Source organism: Gymnodraco acuticeps, unplaced genomic scaffold (genome assembly GCF_902827175.1).
Source record: "Gymnodraco acuticeps unplaced genomic scaffold, fGymAcu1.1, whole genome shotgun sequence".
In the NCBI taxonomy this organism is placed as follows: Eukaryota; Metazoa; Chordata; class Actinopteri; order Perciformes; family Bathydraconidae; genus Gymnodraco; species Gymnodraco acuticeps.
Window position 1 is genome coordinate 2,775,901 of NW_022991632.1, and position 24,185 is coordinate 2,800,085.

The window sequence follows — 24,185 nt, forward strand, 5'->3', positions numbered from 1 at the left end:
AGAGGATCACCATCAAATGTGGGTATATTTCTCACTGGTAGGGAGGATGCTAAATGTTGCTGTACTAACATTGTAGTGATGTCAGTTTGGCGTTGCATGATATTCACAATGTCATTTTGGGTGTCATTATTGCACGTCGTATTCAAGGAGGATGCTCGTCCTGTCTGTTGAGCGTCATGAACCACCTGTGTTGGTGCTTGAGTGTATCGTGGTCTGAGGTCCGTCTGTAACACTGCCATTTGTTTAGGCCTGACAGTTTGTGATGTGTCTTTAAACCTGATGGTCTGTGAGGTTTCCTTTGGTCTTACAGTGACAGCCTGGGCATTAGGGTGAAATTCATTTTGCATGTTATTTTTGTCATTTCTCTGTGGGACAAATTGATTAGCCTGAGGATTGAGTTGCCTTGTACTCTGAGCCTTGTTCCTTTCCAGATAAGAGTTCATTCCATCCCTTTTGGAGCTGCATTTTGAGCTACTTTCCAGAACATTGATTTTGGCATTAGTTGCAGCTAGCTCGGTCTCCAGAGCAAACTGTTCCTTTTCTTAGTTCCTCCTTTTCTTTTCTTAGTTCCTCCTCCTTGGCTTCCAACTGATGTTTCCTTTTTAAAGCCTTCATGCGCTCCACAATTGCTGCTTTATCAGCCTCTGCTTTTAGCCTGGCAGATGCGGTGGATGATGTTTGAGATACATTAGAGTGTGTTTTGTGTTGCCTTTCCTTTGGACCTGAAATGTTAGAGGCACTGTCCTCTGGATTGATATCATCAATAACAGCACTTTGTTTAGTTTGAGTCTCAACATCAGTTTCAACATCAACATTGCTAACATCATTGTCATTTTCCACTTCATTGTCAACATTGTCATTTGACTCCACATGAGGGTGCCCAGCAGCAGACAACCAATCCTTTACAGACTCAGTGAAATTACAAAAGGTCATCATTGTTGCATTGAAATATGTATTTTGCCTTTTGACCTCCTCCTCGGGCAAATCCATATCTATGAAAGACTCATGCATGTCCTTAGCGTCTTCATAACACTTGATGAAGTTGCACAAATGAGCTAGCACAGACTTCACATTGTCAGTAGATTTCATCCAGACACGTATTGGTTCAATGTATTTCTTGGCCTGCTTGATTTTTGCCGATCTCTTTTCTTGGCACGTTTCTATGTAAAACGCCTTTTGGGGTAAACTTGAGGCCCCGTTTTACAGAGGGCTCGGGCGGAGCGACATTCTCCACACTTGAAACATCTGAATCAACCACAGGCATTGTCTCGTTTGTCTCAACCGGCTGCTCCATATTGTCTGATTGAGTTCACGCAGGCAATTATATTGACACTTCACGTCGGAGATTTATGAATAAATGTCTTTTCAAGTCCAACAACTCCCAATATTCATCAACATGTAGCGAAACAGTAATTCAGTCACTCCAAATAAGTTTGCTTTTTTCCAATAAAGCTGAAAGATTATCCTTCACATACCAATGTTATGTTGTGGAGTAGGTTTGTGCGGCGTCCATTTAAGCCGTGGGTGGTCCTCTGTTCTCCGATCGTGTCTTGAACAGGCAATTCAAAGTTTCACAAAGTCAATGAGCATTGTCTCAGATCTCCAGATCAAACGCTGATGCGCCGGCGTCCATGTTACTTTGTCCTTTGATCAGCATGATCATCTCCGTTTGAGCGTGGTGGTGATTCCAGTCCAAACGTCCATGCAGTGCAAAAAACAAAACAATAAAAGTGTCCGCTTCAACAAGGGAGGTTTTTTACTTTATGTAGAGGCTATTTGTCAACAACAATAACACTTCAAAAGGCCACTGAGGCACCAGGTATAGTGGATCTTACGCAGATCATGAGTTGGTAATGAGTCCATTGTCCAAACAAGGCATCAACGTTTTTGTGGTATTTATTAGCTTCACCTTGCGGGAACAATACAGCAAAAGGTGTTGAAATGTTTGCTCAGCCCTGATACTGGTAGAAAACCATAGACCTTCCCGGTGCCCACTGACTGCTGCTGTGCCCTGATCGACTTAAATAAACCCAGCTGTGTGCCCAAATTGACCCATCACCTTCAAAATAAAAGCATCTTAGCTGGAACACAACTTAACTTAAATAATATGGCTGTAAATTAATTAATTCTACAAAACAAAAAACAACAAACAAATACATTAAATAAATGTGAAAAATACTGAATAGCTTCCACAGTCACTTGGAGTTATTCAAAACAAACCATTCGCATGTATGAACCAAACAGTTTGACACTAATGTCAGATCCAGGCATGAGACTTTCCCCCTGTGAACATCTACTCTTGTGCCATGTCCATCATTAAGGCATACTAGTGTTCTTTCCTCCAGCATTTCTTCCACTATGTCTCCGTTACTGTCTGTATGGTTGCTGCCCCATAGACTGTTGTGTGCATTGAAATCACCACACCAAACTTCCTTCCTATGTTTATTTGCTGCTATTTCTTTAAATATATCAGTGGTTAGATTTGGACATGGGTTGTATACATTGATTATCCTAATGTTATCTTGTTTTCTAGGGTTGCAGATGTCCACTATAATACAGTCTATACCATCAGGAGTTTGCACCTCCCTATATGCCACACCATCTTTGAGAAATGACTGCAGGATCTCAGGTCTGCAAAGTGGACAGGTAGGCGAGAAAGGCTTTTTTGAGTCTCAGAGACCAAGGTCCTGTACACTTCGCATACATTGACTGCACGACTTCAGGTCTGCGATGTGGACAGTACACCTCAAACACATCACTACACAACCTGGGGTATTTGAAGATAAGGGAATGACATGTTTATAATATGCTGCAAAACACAACAAATATGCAGGGTTACGAGTCTGTTTCTAAGGCCATTTTATTTTTGGTAGTCTGATCATTTCAACAAGAGAATAGAATCAAACTGAAAACATCATAAATATGTTCCAGATACATGAAGCAGATTAATGAACAGTGAAACTCGCTCATGGACTTTAAGGTGAATACTTTAAGAAAAGGTTTTCCCACACTCTTTGTAGGAGCCATTTTATGGGTGTTGTTGGTGTCTCAGTTTACCTTATTTATATGTATAGAGCAATATTATTTTTGAACACTTGGTGGCGGGGTGTATAAAAGGGGTCATAGGTGACAGGAAGAGGACACAGGAGGAAGCGCATACTGATTCTACCAGACGGCCAGCCCAGCCCCAGCAGATGCTCATACCACAACTATTGACACCGTGTACTTAAACCTTGGTATGTAAAGCAATAAAACATCATTCTAAAACTGCAGCAAAAGACCGGAACTTCATATGTTTGCGTCTGCGTCAGGATCACTCTAAACCCTCCTGTGAAGTAATGGCAAAAAGATATAGGACACTGGAACATTTAAACTGCCATTACATTAAGTAGAATCGTACTCTATGAGTGAAACTGGACAATAAGAAACATATCGCATTGGATTAAGGATCGTTTTCACCGGACAAACAATTGGATTACTTCACAACTGACACCATCATCCCGGATCAGCTGGACAACACGCCACAATCAGCTGGAGATTGTCACCACCTGCCTCATCAAGAGGCGAAAGGAGAGGCCGAGAGCCAAGGCTGGGAAAGCGGCCGGGTATGAGCAGCATTAAAACTGGATCGTATATTGGAATCATAAGCTGCATTGGACAATGGCTTGGATTTAATGCTGCAATAATGTCAGCTGTGTGAAACAGCTGTCGGCAGATGGACAGCCAGAAAACGAAACATAAAGGAACAGTGAACATTATGCATGTCAATTCTGACGTTACGTCAACAGATGGCGCTGTTAGGATGGGATCTGTAATGGAAAAAAGGATTACCCAACACAAGGCCAATAGAGTGGCGAAGTCCCTCCCCTTCCGGTGGAGCTCCATGGGACCTTATTTCGAAAAAATTACATATTGAAGTCAATGGAGAGACAAAGATTATCTTTCGATCCTGTTTGAATTGTGCCACGAATTACACATATGATGTTTGTCAATTTAAAAGATAATTTTGCAAGTAAAAAAACATTTGTTTGTGTGAAACGCTCAATGAACTACATCTCCGGTCTCGCAGAACAACACACGTCACCAAGATGGCCGTCACTACTGTCTTGTCAACAAAAGGATTGACTCCCCTCACTATCACCACAATGAAACACGTCCAGAAGAATGTCATGCAAAGCTGCCTGCCTTCCTTTGATTCTCTCTGAACTGCCTGGTCTTTTTAATGTTTAATGTCAACCATTTCTGCAGATAGCGTGAAGTAGAAAAGATCACCGATGCTAGCGTTAGCATTTCTCCACCGGCCTTAAATTGTGTATTATAGAATGATCACACCGGTGACAGTACTCTTCAAAGGGTTCACGAAATATGACTACTACGCTTACTGTTTAACATGTTGGGTTACTTAATGTTACTTCATGTTAAGGCTAATAAAAATGACAAGGCTGCAATGCTAACTAACGTGCTAGCTACTAGCTAGGCAGCTAACTTGATCCAGCCACTCCTGGTCCTTTCATCAGACGGGAAGCGAAAGAACGAGCAAGACCCATTGCTTGTATGATAACAACCTGGTACTTAGCACACAGGCATCTTGTTAAAGTGATCTTATCTTAGCCAGCGCCATATAGATAGATTATATCTATATGGCGCTGATCTTAGCTATCTCTTAGTGGATGAAAACAATTGTGACATCACTTACGCGACTCTGGGATTAGTAGTCTTTGTAGTTGCGTATTTTTCATAGTCTTATATTTCAACAGTTTTACGACAAACTGTGACTTTTTTGACATGGAAATTATTTTTTAAGATTGACAAACATATGTGTAATTCATGGCACTATTCCATCGGGATCGAAAGATAAGTTTTCTCTCTCCATTGACTTCAATACATTATTTTTACGAAATAAGGTCCCATGGAGCGGAAGTAGATGGGCGTGACTTCGGCCAAGGCCACTATAGATGGGAATTGTTTATTGTAAACTGTGAAAAAAAAAAAATGCTTAATTGCGGCTCCTACACTCTTAAAACCACTATGGTTTTTCTCCTGTGTGAACACGAAGATGTGATTTGAGATGACTTGATCTAGTGAACGTTTTCCCACACTCTTCACACCAATACGGTTTTTCTCCAGTGTGAATACGGTGATGTGATTTGAGATTACTTGATGTATTGAAAGTTGTCCCACACTCTTCACAGCTGTATGATTTTTCTCCTGTATGAATACGTTGATGTCTTTTGAGAGCACTTGATTGAGTGAACGTTTTCCCACACTCTTCACACCAGTACGGTTTTTCTCCAGTATGAATACGGTGATGTTTTTGTAGATCACCTGATGTACTGAAAGTTGTCCCACACTCTTCACAGCTGTACGGTTTTTCTCCTGTATGAATACGTTGATGTCTTTTGAGAGTACCTGATGTAGTGAAAGTTGTCCCACACTCTTCACAGCTGTACAGTTTTTCTCCTGTGTGAATACGTTGATGTCTTTTGAGAGTACCTGATCTAGTGAAAGTTGTCCCACACTCTTCACAGCTGTACAGTTTTTCTCCTGTGTGAATATGTTGATGTCTTTTGAGAGTACCTGATTGAGTGAAAGTTGTCCCACACTCTTCACAGCTGTACGGTTTTTCTCCAGTATGAATACTTGATGTGATTTGAGATGACCTGATGTAGTGAAAGTTGTCCCACACTCTTCACAGCTGTACGGTTTTTCTCCTGTATGAATATGCAGGTGGCTCTTTAAAGTTCCAGATGCTGTAAAGGATTTGTCACATTGCTGACAGCTGTGACGTCTCTCTCTTCCTTTCGGTTTCTAGAACAGACGGACAGAGAAAGAGAGAAAGTCAATCTAAAAAGCATAAATACACAAGTTAACACAATAAAAACTCACTTAAAGTGGACCTATCATGCTATATTTGAACAATATATTGTAGGGCCATACCTATATAAAGTATATGAATATAGTATTTTTTTCAAAATACCAAAAAGATCCTGCATTTTAGCCACGCCTCATTTCGCTCCATTTGCTCTTTCCAGCACTGTTTTTACAGGGGGCTGATTCTGTGAGCTGCAGCTGACCACGCCCCCCTCCAGGAGAGGGGAGCGTGCTCTGAGATCAGCTGCTGGGCTGCAGCAGGGAGAAGAGGGGGAGAAAAAGAGATCTCCGTCCACAGTGTTTTATTCTTATAGAAGTAAGAAGTGAAGTAACGGGGCAGAAACCCTCCTTTTTACACAGCGGTCCAGACATAGACATCAAACGGCGACACATATTCAGTGTGCAGTTAGTTTGGCATTAGGGCAGGGATATCTAGATACTTTCCAAGGTTTGACATCATGAATTGTGCTACTTTTAAAGCAAGCAACGATGTTTTCAAATCTGTAATCAAAAAGCTCCTCAAAAGCGCTATCGAAGCAGTTCCTGCCGTTGCTACGTTAGTTCAAACGGTAACAACGGACTATTTTTCTTAGCGGATGCATGTCAATATAAATCAATACAACTAATTTTTAAATCAATAAAATAATTTTCTAAATCCATAAAAGCATTTCAATTAATATTGGGAGTCATGTCGTTACTTTGTTGAGAATGTGGCCGTGTGATAAGCGGGATAATGTGCACATTGCATAATGTGCCTTCATGCCGATCTAGATCCCTCCGCTTCGCGTCGGGCTCCTGATCAGCCTGTCGGTGTTCTTTCCCCATAATGACCGCGTCACTGCACATTATCCCTTTCATATGATTATATAGAGTCATTATTCATTTGTTGCAAAGCAGGAGGCGCGAAAAGAGAAAAAGAGCCACATCGGAGAATAAACAGAAGGCAACCATGGCAACCATGCAAGGAAAGTCTTCTTCGCTGCTTTTGTGGCAGACTACAGCGCCACTTACAGGCCTGGCATATGTACTACAGCGTCTCCAGCGCTTTCGAGCGGCAATGGCCGGCCGTGGCCCAACCTCTCATTCCCCTGATAGGTGGAGAGTTGACCAATAGCTGTAGCGCCACTTTACTGACGTCAGTAAAGTGTTCAAATCTGGATCAGTCTGTATCAGATCCGTTGCAGCCCCTTTTTTAGAGATGTGGGTATGGAGGAAAATAGAGAGGGTTGTGTTTTCTGACACTTGGTGAGTTCCCTGGAACACCGGGGACACATATTCATGTATAAAAGACGTACAAAAGTGCATTTTGCATGATAGGTCCCCTTTAATATAAACCTTGAGTTAACAAAATACTACTTATCAACTGTTTGTGTTTATTATATTTGATACAATAATACAGCAATATTCTAACCAAAGTATATACCAGAGGTGGGGGACTCGAGTCACATGACTTGACTCGAGTCAAATGAGGTGACTTGCTTGACTAACATTGATAAAAGACTTGACTTTGACTTGGTATTCATAACTTGAGACTTAGGCTTGAGACAGATGACTCGAAAGGACTTTACTTTTTAAAATAAATATTTGCATTTGTTTTTGTACGAAGCCCCTAGAGAGCAATGAAAGAAAAAAAAGAGAAAGTCTCTTCTCGTTCGCAGGAGAAAGTAGGAAGTGGAGCGCACAGGAGACAGCCGTTTCATTGCAGACTGTTATGTTTATGTGGGGAAATACATACATTATTTGAGATATATTTCAAACTCGGACTTCATTTTAGGGACATTTCGGCCAGGGGTGTAGAGTTATTTGATCAAGCACCGGATCGGCAAAACAGGAGAGTCTGTGAACCAGTCTGCCTTGACCTATGTATTCATGTCTGTGACTCTCACAGTATCTGCTGCCCACAGCTGCTTCATAGAAGAAAAACCTCCTTCACTTCATGAAATCTCTGCAGCACCAGGAGGCAGTAACGTGTAACTCAGCAGAATCTGAGAAGAGCAGCACCAGCTGCAAAGAGCTGTGCCTTCACTGTGTTTACCTTCATTAGAACAGCTAACGAGCGACCGCAGGCTGCTATGTTTTAACACACACACAAACACACAATTATTCCCCCTATTACCTGTTTTATGATTTCAGAGCCCCACTCTCCATTGTTGTTAATGTTGAAAATAAAACTCTAGTTTCATAACCACTGTCTTTTAACTGATTTAAACTGGGGTTATTCATCAGGATTTCGTAGGACTTGACTTGCTTGACTCTCACCCCAGTAACTTGAGACTTGCACATGTATGACTTACTCCCACCTCTGGTATACAGGAGACAGAGGGAGACAGCATCCTGTCACTGCGACTCTCAGTATGCTTCGTTCCTCTTGTGTTTTTTTGGTCTAATTATTGCCTAAACTTTGTCGTGTCTGTATTAAACGTCATTTTGAGAGACCATGCTTTTGATCCTGTGGATTACATTGGCCTTCTGCAGACCATGTCTGGCCATTCAACTTTCCAAGACACACCTGAGTGACAGCACGAACAGGTATGGCGAGGAGCCCCGGCCTCTACGCTGCTACAGCCGCGAGGCTATGCGAGAGCTACAATGCGATCGGCCTCCTACGAATACACCAAGCCATCTGTGCACTTCGTTATTGGATGAAATCCCTCGGGAGCCGCTTAGAAACACCAGGAAAAAGAGACGAGGAAGGAGGGGAGGCGTTCAGAATACGGCGGAGATTCAGCCGGCCACCACTTCCATCCATCATTCTCACAAACCTGCGCTCATTGAGCAACAACGTGGACACACTAAGGACATACACAAGGTACTGTCATGAATTTCTCGAGGCCTCTTTATTGTGTTTCACGGAAAGTTGGCTACAATCTACAATGCCTGACTCTTTTTGATTTATTCTACTAAAATCATACAAAAACAAAAACGTATAATTCACAAACACAAATGAACAAATTAGTAGAAGCGGGAGGGCTGAAGCAGAGCTTATGGGGAGTAGCCCTCCCGTGCGTGATCATTTGCATCAATATAACAATGGCATTTATTTAGTCAAAAACGTATAGAAATTAAGGAGTACAAAGAAATAAAGAAAACTAATGAAAACTGAAAAAAAAAAAATAAGTTAGGGCAAGAAAAAAGAAAATGCATATATAAATAACACTGGGAATATCCAATATTTGTTAGCTGGAGTAATCTGCAAATATAATTGTTTTTACTTTTTTGAATTGTTGCCATATTTGACAACTCCATACGGCAACTCTAATAGGACATATTGGGTTAAGTACATTGTCAGAATAAGTGAGAAATGGAAGCAACTTCTGTTAGACAGCTATCATACATACTGAAGAAATATTGACTGTGAATGTATGCAATATGTATGGCATTCATAATTTATATCTAATTACATTAACTGTGAATGTCCTTCATTTTATTTCAAATAACAAAATATTTTAATAAAGATATTTGAGACGTTTATGACTCGCGCATGCACGATGCAAATCGGGCAGCCGTCTAGACGTCAAATGTCCTATTAGAGTTGCCGCATGGAGTTGTCAAATATGGCGGACCATCTCGCACATGCGCACGGCAGATAGGGCAGGGCTGCAGATTGGGTAGTGACAATGTGAACCACAAAACCAACATCAGCCGTTAGCTGTTAGCCCTCAGAGCTCACAGCTCCTAATATCTGTTCAGAAACTAGACAGAAGTTAAACAAGTACAAACCACAGACTGTCTGTGTCATGGTGAATACAGTCGCTGCTTTATTTATGTCTGTATAGGGCATGGGTCGGCAACAGGCGGCCCGCGGGCCATTGTTGGCCCGCCAGCAATAATATTTGGCCTGTAATTTTGAGAATCAAAAATAAAATATTATTTTTTTTATTTTTTTTTACAACATAGGACCGACATTGCACATCAGGGTTTCCGTTAGCCGCCGATCGATCGGCCGCCGGTCATTATCGCCGCCGTCATTATCGGCCGCCGGTCATTATCGGCCGATATTCACTCTTAATAGTTTGATCGGTGCTCTCTATAAAGGCCGATCAGGAGAGCTGGATCTGATCGATATGGACATAAACGCGAGTCAAGTGTAACCGGACCCAAGAGAGATATCAGATCAGCTGCTGAGTCTGACAGAGACACGCAGCTCTGCATAATCACCTGAAGCCCCGCCCACTGTTTAGCGAGCTGCATGAGAAACTGACGGGCTGTCAGAGAGAGAGGGAGGGAGAGGGGAAAAGAGATGATCCGTTTCTCCCGTGTTATTATTCAAAGTTAATGTAAACTTTTGAATAATGTACTTCATCTACTACAAGTAGTTTGTTTGAATGTAATAATGATGTTGTTTGTGGAATCATTTATAGAAAAATGAATCTGAATTTTTTGATCTGTAACGATTATAAACTGAAGCAATATAAAAATGAGCCCCATTAACTGAGTTTTAAACATCAGCATATCCGGTCCTAGTCCGGTGATTACCTGCTAACGGAAACTCTGCTACACAATTCTTATTATTATTATTGAAACATGACCGGTAAGTTTCAAATTTGTCCGGTAAAATAAATTCTGTCCCGACATATCCGCTTACATTCATAATGTCAGCGGAGGGAGGGGAAGCGACGCTGTGGAAGAGCAGAGTGGCGAGGGAGAGCTGTCATCTTTCTTTTACAAGCTTCAAACATGTATTTATCGTGTGATTTTGGAAATAAAAATGTCATATTCTGAAAGCCAAGACTTCGTTTATTTAAAATCAAACAAAACACCCGATCCCCGAAAAACTATTTTTTTACGCAAATCCACGTTTATTTTGAAATGAGCCGTTGCGACTTTCGACTGATTTCGATAGAGCGGGTCACATATGGCAAATGTGTGGTTGGGGGGAACCAGGTCAATTAAAGTACTTATTTAACTATTAAATACATTGAGTTTGAGTAAAATACTTGGTTACTGATTAATTTAGGTTATAATATATGAAATTGCAAAGCAAAACTGCTGTAATTGATTTATTTTGTCCTTTGGTATTTTTTAAAGGTTTTCAACCTGAAAGAATCCTAATGTGTCCTTGAAATGTTGAAATAAAGAAAAGGAAAAAGGATTCCAGTTGTCCCTCAAGCCTCTCAAATGTGGGCAAACACTCAAATAAATGCCAAAAACCCAGAGAACTTGACAATACTTATCAGAATAAAAGTATGTTAAATAACACTGCTACCTAGTTAATAACTCTACTTTACTCAGTGGAGGCTCGTCCATTGAGGAAAGGGAGGACCATCCTCCCTACAATTTCAGAGAAAAATAAATACACCTCAATTTAAAAGATAAGTCTGTTAAAATACAGATAATAGCCCTGGCGTTGGGACTGAAATGGGGCTAGAGAGGACGAGCCTCCCTTTGGCATCAGTGAACCAATCAGCGGATCTGACTGCGCATCAGAGTGTTGATGGGGAGGCTTACGGCCCGTCTACACTACAGGCATCAAAAAAAGCTTGAAGCTGGGCGTGTCTGAAGCTTGGCGATTTTTTGCGAGCAACACGACCAACAACCAATCACATGAATCTCCCGCCCCCGACATACAAAGCAATAGCGATGTTAAAACGAAGTAAACTGGATATAAAATCCCCAAACAGGCGAAAACCTACCAGTTTCACCCACTGTCTCTGCCACCCTCCCTCCATGCCTGGTTCCTCCGGTTTGTATCCCAGTAAATAGTTCTGGTCGGAAAGAACCGGGTGATTTGCTACCGTAATTTCTCGTTTGGAATATGAGGAAATGAACTGCGGTCTGGCTCTCCCAGCTTGCACGCGGTTTGATTGGCTAGCGCTTGTACTGGCGGGAATTGCAAAAACGGGATTTGATTGGCTGACGCCAGCTTCGAGCAAGCATCGAGCCTCAAAAGTTGAACATTGTTCAAATGTTGACGCCGATAGACGCTCGCGATGCTTGCAACGCCTTGTCATGCTACCCACAATGCAGTTCGGCGAAGTTTGAAAATAACCTACGTCACCCCATTCAAATGAATGGGCGAAGCGTTGAAAGCATTTTTTGACGCCTGTAGTCTAGACGGGCCGTTATCAGTGATATCAGAGTTTTTTCGGAACCGGGGAACAGGGGCGCTGCACCCTCTTACCAAAATCAATTCCTTGAATTAGGCTTCGATTATGTTCTGGCCCGCCATCTTGCGGCTGAGCAAAAAATTGGCCCAAGGCCAAACTTACTTGCCTACCCCTGGTATAGGGCGTTCCGAGCTGAATAAGGGACGTCAAATGAAGGCAAGACGCCCGCCTGGCGGAAACGCTGGAATCAGGAATATATTGTGATGAAGTGCACACTGACCTGAGCTCCAGGGGTCTCTTTCTTCTCCTCCATGCTGCTCATCAGCTGTCCTGATGAAGACCACAGAGCTGCTTCATTATTAATATAATACAAATATTTAGATATAATTCATCATAAACTGTCAGCAGTGAAGAGGAGGAATTCAAAGAGTTTATTCAATGATATGTTCTATTTCTAGATGCTTATATGTAGTGTTTTATCACACCATGTGCAGTGCCTTGTCTTATCTATGCTGCTGAGACGTAAACATGTTCCAAATTGATCCATTTAGTCAATGTGATGCTAAGCAGAGGAGAACATGATAGAAAGGTCAGATAGTTATTAACATTACATGCAAACTACTTTAACCATTACGATAAAGTTGGTTTTCTGTGTAAATTATTATTAATTATAATACAAATATTTAGATATAATTCATCATAATCTGTGTAGCAACTTACATTCTAACTTTACAGCTCACCGTTTGTTCACTTTTATTTCATTAAAATGACTTTATTCACATAGAAAGTGACATTAATGGTTGTTTGAACCACTGTTATAACGCTATCCGTGTGTAACTATCACTAAGTTAACACAGAAAGCAAACATTAGCTAGTCAGACTGTTTAATGTACTCCATGTATAAGTTACGGGTCCCCGATATGCGGAAGCGAAATGCTTGATGGGAAACGTCTCGCTGGTATCTCGAGCTGAGCGCTCATTGGTGGGTTTTTCCACGTGCTGGTGATGAAACTCTCCAATTGGCTCGGCAAAAGTTTGTTGTTGTTTTGTGTCAGTTTTACGTCGCCACTTCCATTCACATTTTTCATCATTGTTCCACAATGTTTATCATCATGAAATTAATATCTATATATTTTATACTATACTTGCACTGCTTACAGTTTTCATACTTTATATATCTTAGCATATTCATACACACTGTTCATACTGCTCACTGCTCTAGTGTATTCATACCCCTCACTGTTTATTCATCATTCAATTAATTCTATATTTTATTCTGTAGGTTGTGTATATTACTTTTCACTTTACTGCTTGTTGCACCTGGTTAGAAGCTAAAGTGCATCTCGTTGTCTCAGTACCTGTAATATGTGCAATAACAATAAAGTTGAATCTAATCTTGAGCAGGAACAAATGTATTTACTGAGTACATATCTGACATTAACGATTAAACACATGTGTGCATTCTTTATAAATGCAAACCGAGTCAAGCCGACTCCGGAGGTGGCGGTATGCACCTTCAAGCTGTTTGCAATCCACCAAAAAACCGAGAGAAGAAGACGAAGCCGACTCCGAGCTGTCCGACTTCAGGCGAGCTTTTTGAGACCTCCCCGGGCTGCGATCGGCTATTCTCGTCTACTTTCGAGGCGAGCCGCAACGCGTCTCAAACAAGCCTACTATCTCACTCGCACCATTTCCGTGTCAGACCACTTTATCCCCAAGATGGCGCCGCGCGGGGAAAGCTAAGCTAATACGCACACACATTCATACACTATTTTTAACAAGTAAACAGCGCTACAAACACTCCACACGTTTAGTGGGCCGTCACACTATATACGCGAACATTATGGGGGGGGGGTTCATATGAGTTTTGCAGCTTTTACCAACCTGTAAATGAGCAGGTGAGACAGGAGCAATGAGGACACGAGTTATTTGGTTTCCTTCCAGATTGCTTCTGAGGAAACACCGGAAGTCCGTCCATGTAACCAGTCCCCGGAACACAAACGTTCCGCCACACTTCCAAATGCACTGCTCAAACCCCGCCAACGAAATGAAAATAGACAGATGTACAAAACAAAGGCATATTCCAACTCCAAACAATAATAATTATTATATCAAAGCCACTTTCACACCGCAGGACTTGCCGTACTTTAGTGCCGGCACTAAAGTACCACGGCACTGAATCCGCAAGGGGGCTAGTGCCAATCGCATTCACACCGCAGTACTTTCCCTGAGGCTATATTACGCTGACGTCACTTTGTCTTCTTCTTCTCTGGGTTTACTGGCAGGCCGCAAAACCACTTCACGGCGAGTAAAACAAAAAACGAGAGAAGAAGAACTACACGGGCGAGGGGGTATAAAGCCCACCCGCTGTATGAGGCGTTTGTTTACTTTCCGACCTCAGACATGATGGAGTTCATAAGGGTAATAAGGGTAATAAGGGAAATTTACAAATAAAATACCCCATTATAACAATGGACTTTATCTTTATGTATTTATTATATATTACCCCCTCTGGCTGTTTTTCCCTTATTTATCTAAAACAAATGACATGATAAATGACTTGTGTTTATGTGTGTAAGACTTGTGTTTCTGCCATTGCTGCACAAGGTTGCAACATTGTAGATAAATTCAACCACCAACACCTGTCTGCTCTCACATTCTTCTATTCTGCACATTTGGGGTGGGACACAATAAATAAAGCGCCAGTTTGTTTGTTTTATTGCACAGTCAAGACATAACAATAACGGCATCACGCTGTTCCAGGTGTGTCGTATGCATGTAAATTGAAGTTAAATAAAAGTGTGAAATGTAAAGTAAAGTGTAAGTAGTTTCAAAACAATGTAACAGTGGCAATATATATAGCAGCAGACACACCTTAGTGCAAGTTAGGTGTCAGTATTAAAAAACAGTGGCAATATGTATATATAATAACAATAGAAAATCATTACCACTCTTATTATTGTGGTCTTTAATTTTTGTATAGTCCTGCCTGAGTTTCTTTATTTTTACCCGGCATCCGTGTGCACTGTGCACGATTCCCAGCTCAAGTAGCTTTTGCCAACATCGCTCAAAACATTTGGAGTTGGGAACTGCTTTCTGTAGAAGCTGCTGCATCCCGTCCTCAGAGTAAATTGCCAGAAGCGCCGACACTTCCTCATCATTCCACCGCTCCGGTGTTGTAGTACGTGTGGTCATAACTGCTTTAAAGTACAAAAAAACTACTCGCTCAGGTGTGGATGTGGTTTTGTAGCGAGGAAAAAAATGGCTGCCTAACAAAAAAAATTCAGAGTTTAACGGGGCGTGGTTTGCAATTCACCCAGCCAATAGAAATAGAATAGAAATTGGCACTCTTTTATCACCAGGTTCGTACCACCTCTCTAGCAGGGACTGAAAATGGCCAAAAGAGTTCCCGGCACTGAGTAGTCCCGGCGGTGAGAACGCGACATTATTGGTACTAACGGAACTAAAGAACCAAAGTACCAGGGAAAGTCCTGCGTTGTGAATGCGGCTATTTATTGGGGGCTTAGCCCACAGTGGTGGCGCTACAGTCAAATGTTCTACTGCAAGACGCACATACACAATTGCGCCATCTGGTGTCACAAACGTGTGCCTGCATTAGCTTTGTTACGGCAATGGATTGTGGGAGATTCTCAAAGCACGTGAGGATCTCTTCAGGGTAAGGTGCCTGTATTATCTCGGTGGACAAAATGTATGTTTTTATTTTATAAGGACAATAACGTACTGTTGTGTTTGTTTAGTTTAATGTTAATTGTTTAATGCTCTCAGTCACAGCAACATGTTTTTTGTGAGATTGGCTATTTGTTTTATATGATTTATCAACGTGATCATCAATAGCTAATCTGAGCACTAGAACCCAGCTCACGTGTCCTTTTATGCTGTCCATTGAAATGCAGGTATGTGAGTTTTGTACACCAGTTTATTTATGTTTAATGTTTCACATTGCTCCACATGATGCCTCGACTACAAAGTCTTCCATGTTTCTACGCTTCTTCCTCTGCGTCACAGTTTCGGGAATATCAAGATCATTGCACAGGGCCTTGGTCTTGTCATAGACCTCATGTGCTTTCTCGTTACTTCGGTAACTTTTCAGTGTGTTCTCAACTGCTGTTTTGTAATCTACTGCCTGCACCAAGTCAATTGTTTCTTTCTGCAGGTATTTGTGCAGGCCCTGAGTGGTTGAGAGCAGTGTCTGGAACAGGACAAGCATGTAGATGGTACTGAATCAGGAGATCAATGCAGGTATGTGAGTTTTGTACACCAGTTTGTATAAGTTTAATGTTTCACATTGCTTGTGAAAAATATACTACGACTATATGATCACTGATGTTTTGTTGTTGACTGGACACTTATTTTGTAAAAGAGATAGCATGAGAGGATCTCTTAAGCAATGCAGCTCACGTGTCCTTTTTATATGCTGTCCATTGAAATGCAGGAAAGTAATCACCAGCTCTGAGTGATCTGTTGCAGAGGGGACACTTTACCGGAGTTACATAGGCAGAGATAAAGTGCTCTTTTGGGGGGAACTCACCTCCTCTGGGGTCCCCCAGGAAGATTTTTTAAAATATTGAAGTCAAAAGCATCAATCTTGTGCACTTTGAGAGCAACATTAAGAGATATGGATACATCTCTCAACACTCATATGTCAACAAAAAAAATCTCAGAATCAGAAACGGGTTTATTATTTAAAAACACTTCATTTTCCAATTAACTCATAAACTATGTCAAATTAATAGAAGTTGTTAGTAATCAGATTAAACAGAAAAAAGGGATGGAAGGAGGAAATAATAATCCCTCATTTCTTGCTGCTTCCCTCATCACTTGCTGTTTGCGGTTGAAATGATCTCTTTTGCTGGCCAAACATGCTGGATGGAAAGCAGTGGTGTCTCACTTGCCTTGGCCCTGTATCTGCAGTCCCTAAATCAGTCATGTTACCCATTGACTCTTGTCTGTTCTGGTGTTCCTGTTCATTGTTGTCTCCATTGTCGTTCTTGTCTGTTGTATCTCCTTCTTGTGTGTCCCTTTCTCCTGTTCCCCTTTCTTCATCCTCTACTCTGTTTGGCTCATCTGTGATGACTGTGTAGGTAAACACAAACAAGTATGTAAGTCAATCAGTTTCCAGCTCTGTCAAATAAATGAATTTAAAGATACACAAATGTGTCTTCATTAAAATGAGTGTCACCACACTGTCACAAAATGTAATACTAACCAATTGAAAATAGTTACATTTACATTGGAAACCTCTTGTAAAGAGTTATCTGCCAATAGGACAGAATCATTCCTATACAAATGCAGTTTGAGTAATTCACTTAATATATTCACTTAACACTTTAATATAGTCATTTTCACTTAATACTGTAATATAGTCATCTTTCTGCATTCAACACTAAGGAAAGCTGTACAATTTGACATGATGATGAGGAAAAAAGGCCTCCGATAATATTTTGATCATATCAATTTTAAGATGGGGGTCAAGGCTTAATATTTGGGAGCATAGTGTCCCTTGCCCCCTTTCAGGAGCCCCACTAGATTGGCTTTGATCTGAAATATTTGTATACAAAGCTTGTTAGCTGGCTGTCCATCTCATAATGTTCACATAGAAACTAGCTGTCAATAGGAAATATCAATCAGAAGAATTATAATTTCTTGCAAAAATCTGTCACAAAAAGAGGTTGCACATTTAAATGCAGGTGTTGTTATGGCAACGTCAGTGGCCAAACAGCCACATTTACTGCTGCAAATACGTTCAAACATGCTGTCGACACGTAAAGCAGTGGCAACTATGCCACCATTTCAGCTGACTTTTTCTCAGAAATACTGTCACATAACATCCATATACTTCAGTGCTAGGTTGATGCTAAGCTAAGCTAACTATGAAACACTTTAACTGACAGGACTCAGGATCAACTGTGTACTGTAAGGTAGCTTCTAGCTTCATGTCGAACACTGACAGTAAGTCAACAGAGCTTTCTTTGAAATCACCAGGTAACGCTAAAAAACACAACATTTAGATTGTATGACAAAGTGTTTATTTAATATATCTGGCCAGAGCCATATAATAGAAGAGTTACGCCAACGGAAGTCCAAAAACGGTTATCGTCACGTGGTTCATGTAGAAGAGGATCGTTCCCCGGAAGTTCATGGCGGGCAATGTGAATGCATTGATAACAGGAGATAGAACTACGATTTTTGGTAATTATTAGTGAATAAAGGTTTTGATTTGCAATATGTATACAACAAATCGATATGTGTATGTATTTACATCAATGTTTTAAAAAATAGAATAGAATTTGCTAATATTAAGTGATATTAGGATTAGTGTGAACAACTAGTTTACATGTTGGTTAAAGAGCCTGTTGCTGTTTATTTATAGCTTTGAATTCTTTCAAACCAATATTATCTTCTTAAACTTGTATGGTAGTCAGGACCATCACTTTCTAATGTGTATTGATATATTTAGAGGGAGGGGATCTAAAGTAATGCTTTAAAATTCAGATTAGATTAATGTCTACCATTTTCTTAAAGTCATGGTAGTTTCAGTAACCATGGTAATTGAGGACACAAGTTATCTAAATGACTAATGTCATCTTTATGGCTTTCAGAAATGACAGGAGACCGACAGGTGACTATCAAAGGACTAGCAGCAGCAGCACATGATGATGATGATTATGTTAAATGTGTTGTTTTAGGAACATCCATTGCAAATACATGGAATTCAATAAACATTGAATAGCATATCATGCAGTTTACATGTTTTTAATATGTTGATTAATGTACACTGTCCCTTGTTTTAAATAAATCAATTCAATGGACTGACTCAGCATGTGACGGAGCCCACGCACAGTAAGGGGCACACTCTGGACTTAATGATCTCAAAGGGTCTGAATATCTCTGAGGTTGTGGTGACTGATGTTGCACTCTCTGTTCATTCCTTTGAGAGCTCTATTTATGTTCACACAAATGTTCAGAAAGAGGTAACCACAAAGCGATATTTAACTGAAAACACTATAATACTAACTCAGAATTTTTCTTCCACACTTGCCCCTGCCAACATCTCAGTAAATGAGCTAGTAGATCATTTTAATTAAAAAATTAAAAAAGTTATAGATGCCATTGCTCCAACTAAGGTAAAGGAAGTGTCTGGCAAGAAAATATCTCCATGGAGAAAGGCCATGACCGTGAAAACAGAAAAAAGAGAATGTCGAAAAGCTGAACGCAGGTGGCGAAAAACAAATCTCCAGGTTCACTTTGAAATCTATAAAGAGAGACTTGGCCTTTATAATTTGGAATTGAAAAACGCACGACAATCGTTCTTCTCTGACATCATTACCAAAAACAAAAACAACGCACGTGCCTTGTTTGCTACCGTCGACAGACTAACTAACCCCCCAGTGTCAGTAGCCTCTGAATTTCTATCCACCAGGGCGTGCAATGATTTTGCCTTCTTCACTGACAACATTCAGAAAATCAGACCAGCAGTCAGTGCCTCTGCATCAGGAACAGCAAATGTGTTGTCCCTATCTCCACTTAACATCAATTCAGACATCATGACACAATTCCATCAGATTAATGATAAAAACCTAGAGGACATTATTCAACTTCTGAAATCCTCCTCTTGCTGCCTTGATATTATTCCAACAGGATTTTTCAAGGATGTTTTGCCTTGCATGGCCTCAGATCTACTTCATATAGTAAACAAATCTCTTCACTCAGGTGTTTTTCCACAGGCCCTGAAAACTGCAGTCATTAAACCGCTCTTAAAAAAGAATAATCTAGATGCTTCAGTAATGAACAATTACAGGCCCATATCAAACCTGCCATTTCTAGGTAAAATCATTGAAAAAGTTGTTTTTCAACAGTTGAGTAATTTCTTGCAGTTAAATAACTGTTTTGATGTGTTCCAGTCAGGCTTTCGTCCAAACCACAGCACTGAGACTGCTCTTGTAAAGGTCTTTAATGACATCCACTTAAACACAGACAGTGGCAGAACTTCAGTGTTAGTATTATTAGATCTCAGTGCTGCGTTTGACACTGTTGACCACAACATAGTACTAGACCGACTGGAAAACTGGGTGGGACTTTCGGAAACAGTTCTGAATTGGTTTGAATCCTACTTAAAGGACAGAAACAACTTTGTTTCTATAGGTACATACACATCTGAGTTGACAAATATGACATGTGGGGTTCCTCAAGGCTCCATCCTGGGGCCTCTTCTCTTTAACATCTACATGCTACCACTGGCTCAGATAATGAAGAACAACAAAATAAGTTACCATAGCTATGCAGATGACACACAAATGTACGTAACAATTTCACCAGGAGACTATGCTCCAATTCAAACACTGAGTAAGTGCATTGAACAAATCAATGACTGGATGTGTCAGAACTTTCTCCAATTAAACAAAGATAAAACTGAGGTAATGGTTTTTGGAGCCAAGGCAGAACGTATAAAAGTTAGCGCTGAGCTTCAGTGTGCAATGTTCAAAACAACAGATAAAGCCAGAAATCTAGGTGTAGTCATGGACTCTGACCTGAGTTTCAACAGTCACATTAAAACAGTTACTAAATCAGCCTACTATCACCTAAAGAATATATCTAGGATTAAAAGACTAATGTCACAGCAGGATTTGGAAAAACTTGTCCATGCTTTTATCTTCAGTAGACTCAACTACTTTGGTGTCTTCACAGGTCTCACTAAAACATCTATTAGAAAGCTGCAGCTGATTCAGAACGCCGCTGCTCGAGTCCTCACTAACACTAAAAAAGTGGATCACATCACTCCTGTTCTGAAGTCTTTACACTGGCTTCCTGTGTGTCAAAGAATAGATTTCAAAATACTGCTGCTGGTTTATAAAGCACTGAATGGTTTAGGCCCAAAATACATTTCTGACCTCCTGCTAAATTATGAACCATCCAGATCTCTCAGGTCTTCAGGGACTGGTCAGCTTTCTGTCCCCAGAGTCAGAACTAAACATGGAGAAGCAGCGTTCAGTTATTATGCTCCAAATATCTGGAACAAACTCCCAGAAACCTAATAATAATAATTCCTTACATTTATTATAGCGCTTTTACATATACACACATTACACATATATCATACATGCAATGGTCAGATACTGTGGACAATACCCACAGGAGCAAGTTCAGGTTAAGTGTCTTGCCCAAGGACACACCGGCTTTACAGACGCAGCAGCGGCGGGTTTCACCCCTTGATCTGATGATCATTGCACAGCGCACTGCGCCACACCGTCCATCTTCACGCCTCGAGGTCATCGAGGCGCTTTTACAGGTACACATTGGTATTATACATGTACTGTGGACAATACCCACAGGAGCAAATCCGGGTGAAGTGTCTTGCCCAAGGACACAACGGCCTGACGCAGTGGTGGCAGGAGCGGGTTTCGAACTGGAGTTCCCCAGCTCCCCCTTGATCTGATGATCGGATGCACAGACCACTGCGCCACCCGTCGCCTAACCTGCAGGTCCGCTGCAACTCTGACTACTTTTAAATCCAGCAAGAAGACTTTTCTTTTTGTCGCTGCTTTTAATTGAACTATTCACATCTTAGACTGCACTGTAACTTTGATCCATGTATTTTTTCTTTTAATGTTTATTTTATTAGCTTTTCTTTTTAATGACTGATTTTAAATGCCATTTTCTTAATGTCTTTCGTTTTTGTAAAGCACTTTGAATTGCTTTGTGTTGAAAAGTGCTATATAAATAAACTTGCCTTGCCTTCTGCTCAATGTGAAGGACTGAAGGATGCTTCTGCTGACACACACTGCAATCCACTCGACTCCTGCAGTCTTTGTTTATGTGTCCCCGTTTCAAGCAACCAAAACAAATTCCATGCTCCTTTATGAAATGCATCTTGTGCTTTTGTGTCTTTAACTTAAACTGTGAGCATTTTTCAAGTGAGTGGCTGTTTGTTGGCAGAATAAACAGCATTTGTTGTGACTTTGGGCAGAAAAGGACTTGATCTTATTATCCATGTAGCCTTTGTTTCTTTCTTTCATTGCAGTGGCACCGGTGGCAAAGGTGCCCTGTTTCCTATGCCTTGGTTCACTGACAGTGGGGGGTTTGTTGCAGCTGGTACATTTTGAGTCCTGAATATTTCCAAACAGTGGGTCAGAGGCCATTCTAACCTGTTTTTCAACAAAGCTCACAAGGTCAATGAATAGTGCTCTGCAACCACGTCTCTCCTGCAAATCACATGCATGGCTCCTCCATTTCTCCCTCACCTTATAAGGAAGCTTCATCATGATGTTTCTGAGCTTTGATGGCATGTCCAACTCATTCATGTGCATGATTCGCTGTGTTACATTTGAGCATTCCCGTAAGAACAGAGAAAAGGATTTCAGTGATTTGACATCTGGCTTTAACCAGAGGCCAGCTATCAATGTTGTCCATATAAGCAGAAGCACTTTTGTATTCATTTCCAAAATGTTCAGCAAGCAGGGATTTGGCTCTTTGGTATCCTTGAACAGAGGGGAGGTCTCTTGGTTGCCCCCTGGTGAACTGCTCCAAGAAATGTAAACGATCACTTGCATTATCAGTTTTAACCTCAACACAATTCTCAAAGGATCTGATGAAAGAATGATACTGAAGAGGATCACCATCAAATGTGGGTATATTTCTCACTGGTAGGGAGGATGCTAAATGTTGCTGTACTAACATTGTAGTGATGTTAGTTTGGCGTTGCATGATATTCACAATGTCATTTTGGGTGTCATTATTGCACGTCGTATTCAAGGAGGATGCTCGTCCTGTCTGTTGAGCATCATGAACCACCTGTGTTGGTGCTTGAGTGTATTGTGGTCTGAGGTCCGTCTGTAACACTGCCATTTGTTTAGGCCTGACAGTTTGTGATGTGTCTTTAAACCTGATGGTCTGTGAGGTTTCCTTTGGTCTTACAGTGACAGCCTGGGCATTAGGGTGAAATTCATTTTGCATGTTATTTTTGTCATTTCTCTGTGGGACAAATTGATTAGCCTGAGGATTGAGTTGCCTTGTACTCTGAGCCTTGTTCCTTTCCAGATAAGAGTTCATTCCATCCCTTTTGGAGCTGCATTTTGAGCTACTTTCCAGAACATTGATGTTGGCATTAGTTGCAGCTAGCTCGGTCTCCAGAGCAAACTGTTCCTTTTCTTTTCTTAGTTCCTCCTTTCCTTTTCTTAGTTCCTCCTCCTTGGCTTCCAACTGATGTTTCCTTTTTAAAGCCTTCATGCGCTCCACAATTGCTGCTTTATCAGCCTCTGCTTTTAGCCTGGCAGATGCGGTGGATGATGTTTTAGATACATTAGAGTGTGTTTTGTGTTGCCTTTCCTTTGGACCTGAAATGTTAGAGGCACTGGATTTATATCCTCAATAACAGCACTTTGTTTAGTTTGAGTCTCAACATCAGTCTCAACATCAGCATTGCTAACATCATTGTCATTTTCCACTTCATTGTCAACATTGTGATTTGATTCCACATGAGGGTGCCCAGCAGCAGACAACCAATCCTTTACAGACTCAGTGAAATTACAAAAGGTCATCATTGTTGCATTGAAATATGTATTTTGCCTTTGACCTCCTCCTCGGGCAAATCCATATCTATGAAAGACTCATGCATGTCCTTAGCGTCCTCATAACACTTGATGAAGTTGCACAAATGAGCTAGCACAGACTTCACATTGTCAGTAGATTTCATCCAGACACGTATTGGTTCAATGTATTTCTTGGCCTGCTTGATTTTTGCCGATCTCTTTTCTTGGCACGTTTCTATGTAAAACGCCTTTTGGGGTAAACTTGAGGCCCCGTTTTACAGAGGGCTCGGGCGGAGCGACATTCTCCACACTTGAAACATCTGAATCAACCACAGGCATTGTCTCGTTTGTCTCAACCGGCTGCTCCATATTGTCTGATTGAGTTCACACAGGCAATTATATTGACACTTCACGTCAGAGATTTATGAATAAATGTCTTTTCAAGTCCAACAACTCCCAATATTCATCAACATGTAGCGAAACAGTAATTCTGTCACTCCAAATAAGTTTGCTTTTTTCCAATAAAGCTGACAGATTATCCTTCACATACCAATGTTATGTTGTGGAGTAGGTTTGTGCGGCGTCCATTTAAGCCGTGGGTGGTCCTCTGTTCTCCGATCGTGTCTTTAACAGGCAATTCAAAGTTTCTCAAAGTCAATGAGCATTGTCTCAGATCTCCAGATAAAACGCTGATGCGCCGGCGTCCATGTTCCTTTGTCCT

The 24,185-nt window shown here is 41.0% G+C and overlaps 1 pseudogene; it reads right to left on the minus strand.

Annotated features, from left to right (window-relative positions):
* Window positions 1-4,682: 4,682 nt before the first annotated feature.
* Window positions 4,683-24,185, minus strand: part of LOC117534144 — a 117,537-nt pseudogene continuing 98,034 nt past the window's right edge.